Below are 4,422 nucleotides of genomic sequence, written 5' to 3' on the forward strand. Positions count from 1 at the left end.
TTGACTCATTGATGAATGAATAAAATCAAGCACAGACTGAGATCTCAGAACTCCAGACAGCACCTGAAGCACTGAAGAGTCAGGATGAGTCCAGAAACAGGGAAGATGATTTATGGAATCAGCTCAGAAGTTATACAATCCTATTCACTGACATCAGAGTTCTGGCCCACAGCAGTTATTTTGGAACAGGGCTGGGTAACACCCCAAACAAGGACACAGAAAAGTTGCTAATCTGATAAATTTCTGGCCAAATTTTTATTTTAAAGTGGTACTAATTGACGTGGGAGTTCATAGCCTGAGCCATTGGGAGGGGGGCGAATGGAGACTATAGAACTGGGTGAAAGTGCTGTTGAATCTTGCTGGGGCTCAAGATGGAATGGCACCAGCACTGGTAGGAACCAAGGGCAGCAGGCTGAGGAGAACACTTCAGACTGACAGGGATAAAAGGAATGGTCTACAGTGGGATGCCATCGGTATGCCTGTGCAGGAACCAATGTGAGGGAAAGACATTGAGACCCCCATGCTGTTGCCACAGGATAGGTGAACCCATTGCTAATGTCAATGTCCCTGAACAATTAAAAACCCAACCTCTTGCCCATATGTATTGAATTCCAGAGACCAATTATATAACACTTCTGAACAAGAACTGAAGACTAAAACTAAGGCTAAAAGTGTCATCTAAATAGTTCTCATGAAAAGATGCCAAGCCTGGTGACACTGGCTCAGTGACTCAGTGAATCTGCAGGGCTGAAGGGAGCTACCCTGGGGGGTTCCCAAGCCTGTGAGTCTTTGCAAAGGCAGTCTGCCACATCTTTCTCCTACAGAGCAGCTGGTCAGAGTAGGTCTCAGGCTTTCAGTTGGCAGTTGGGAACTTGGTTATTACATCACCAGGGAATCTATTCAGAAAAATTTCCCACAATAAACAGAATACAACATTTGAAGCAAGAAAAAGAAAAGATAACAAAATGGTCCAAATTCATAAATGGTAGTAGAGTGCACAAAAACCGCAAGATGAAGGAACATCCAAAAGCAAAACAGAACATAGAGAGGAGGCAATCTCTCCTATGGAAGCCAGAATAATGCAAAGAATCAATCATTTTCAGACAATGGTGCTAACTATGTTCAGAGAAAGCAAAAAGTGCACAGAAAATAAATGAGCAGAGATCAGGAAACAAATGGAGGGACAAAATATGAGAGACAACTAGAAAACAAAATAACTATTCATCGTCTCAAGAGAAGTGAGAGAAAAGGACAAAGAAAAGTGAACAAACCCAAAAGGAAATAGAGGATTCAATTAAGAAATCAATCATTAGAATTACTGAAATCCCAGAGCACCATGACAACAGTAAAAGTACATAAAAATTTTTTCAAGAGATTATCAGAGATCATTTTTCAGACCAGAATAGAAAGCCAAGCCTAGAAATACAGGAGACCACACAAACCCAAATCAGAAGAGACACAGAAAGATTATCTCCACAGCATATCCTAATAAAATTATTAAAAACCAAAATCAAGGAGAGAATTCTGAAAGTAGCTAAAGAAAAACACAATATAAAATAATGGATGTTCTGTTTGTAATTGGAAGTGTGTATTGACGTCGTGTACTATTGTGGTGGAGTTGACTATTTTTCTTTCATATTAATCAGTATTTGTATCACATGTATTGGTGCAGCACTGTTAAAACACACACACACACACACAAACAATCCCACTCCCATCAAGTTGATTCCAACTCTTAGTGGAATTCACATGAATCTAAAAATCCTAGAGGCCAGAAGACAATGAAATGACACATCAAGATACTGAACCAAAACAATTGCTAAAACAAGAATTCTTTATGCAGAAAAGTTACCATTCAAAATCAAGACATTATCAAATAAACAGGAGCTCTGGGGATTTGCTAGTACCAGATCAGCTTTACAAATACTACTCAGGGGAATAATCCAACTGGAAAAGCAAGAACATTAAGAAATAAGTACAAACTTCAAAGTGCAAAGTAAACTTAGCAAATATTGATATTAATGGATATACACCACAGAAATGGGGGAGGAAAGGGACTATCAGCAATAGATTAATTATGTTCTGGTTGTATGTTAATTGTTGCTTATATGTTAACTGTTCTTGTCATTGTAAATCACATAATGTAACATATGTGGTAACTATTAAGAAATCACACACACAAAAAAATTCAGAAGTCAGAAAGGAAGATGACAAAAAGACTTATCACAAGAAAGCACCCCAAACAAACAAAAATTGAAAAAGCAGAATAAAAACAATAAAGAATATATGAAACAGTCAAAAATAATAATAATAATAATAATAAAACAGGTGAGTTAGACACTTCATCTTCATTTTCAGTAACAACTATAAACATAAATTGTTTATATGTCCCACACAAAAGGCAGAAAGTGGCAGAATGAATTAAAAACTAAGATCCATCATTTTGTTGTGTACAAGAAACATGCCTTAAATGTAAGGGTACAAACAGGCTGAAAGCAAAAGGAAGAAGAAAAATATTCCATGAAGCCAGTAAACAAACAAAAAGAGCAGAGGTGGCCATACTGGTACCACGTAAAACAGATTTTAAGTAAAAATCTATTAAAAGACATAAAGAAGAACATTCTATAATAATAAAAGGGACAATTTAGCAAGAAGACATACAATTATAAACATATATGCACCGAACAGCAATGCATAATGCACCCTGGTGGAAGAGTAGATTAGCTAACTGAAAGGGTGGTGATATGAACCTACCAACCACTCTGGGAGAAAGATGAGGCAGTGTGATTCTGAATAATTTACTGCCTCAGAAACCCAATAGAGCAGTTCCACTGTTTCCTATAGAGCCACTAAGAGTTGGAATCAACTTGAGGGCAGTGGGATTGTTTGTGTGTGTGTGTGTTTAACAGTACTGCACCAATATACGTGATACAAATACTGATTAATATGAAAGAAAAATAGTCAACTCCACCACACTAGTACACGACGTCAATACACACTTCCAATTACAGACAGAACATCCAAAACGATCATCACCAAGGACATTGAGAACTTAAATAAAACCACAAACCAATTGGACCTACCAGACATATATGCAACACTACCCAGCATCAGAACAATACACATTCTTCTTCAGGACACATGAATCATTTCCCAGAATAGATCATATGCTAGGACACAAAACAAGGCTCAATAAATTTTAAAAGACTGAAATCATACAACGCATCTTCTCTGACCATAATGGTAGGTTAGAAATCAATAACAGGATAAATAAGGCAGAAAAATGAATAAAATACATGAAAATGAAATAATACACTACTAAAAAAAACTACTGGGTCAGAGAAGAAATCAGAAGTTAATTTAAAAAAAATTCCTAGAATCAAATAGAAATGAAAACATATCAAAACCTTTGGGACACAAAATAAAAACAGTACCCAGAGGGAAATTTACAACATTCAAAAAAGAAGAAAGATCCAAAATCATTTAACTTAAACTAACAAATTGAACAAATAGAAAAGAAACAGCAAAAGAAACCAATAACTACTAGAAAACAAGAAATAATAAAGATCAAGGCAGAAATAAATGCAATTTAAAATAGAAAAACAATGGAAAGAATTTTAAAACACAAAGGTTGCTTCTTTGAAAGGATCAACAAAATAGACAAACCACTGGTTAAGCAGACAAAAGAAAAATAACTAGAAGAGGGAAATAACAAAATTAAGAAACAAAACTGGTGACAATACAACTAACTGATGCAACACAGATTAAGAAGATTGTAATGAATATTCCAACAAATTTGAAAACCTACATGACATGGACAGATTCCTAGAAATTCACTACCTACCGAGATGAACACAGAGATAGAATATCTAAGTAGACCTATTCCAAATGAAGAGAGAGAAGATGTCCTAAAAAACAAAACAACAACAAAAAACTACCAATAAAAAGAAGCACAGGACCCAATTTCTTCCACTGGAAAGTTCTACCAAACATTCAGAGAAGAGTTGACACCAGGCCTATTCAATCTCTTCAAAAGCATAGATGAGGAAGGAACACTACCAAAGTCCATGAACCAGGATAACCCTGATACTTACACAAAGAAAAGACATGACAAAAAAGAACATTACATACATAAGACAATAGGTGGAAGCCTGAACCACATCCAAATCTCCAGAGATGCGAAATTCTCACTTGAAAGACAAGCAGACCAACCTGGAGTGGCTAGAAGAACAGAAGACACTTCTTGAAAGAAAGACCTACAGGAAAAATATAAAACAACATAGGCAGAACGACTGTTACTACAAGAACAAGCAACTTGATTGCCCAGGAAACATCAACGCAAGTGGTCGGGTCCCCTCAGTGCAAACCCCCTTCCAAGACTAAGACTCAATGGGAATACACGCTGTGATTGGTGACCACGCT

The sequence above is a fragment of the Chrysochloris asiatica genome, unplaced genomic scaffold (assembly GCF_000296735.1).
Source record: "Chrysochloris asiatica unplaced genomic scaffold, ChrAsi1.0 scaffold00052, whole genome shotgun sequence".
Taxonomy (NCBI): Eukaryota; Metazoa; Chordata; class Mammalia; order Afrosoricida; family Chrysochloridae; genus Chrysochloris; species Chrysochloris asiatica.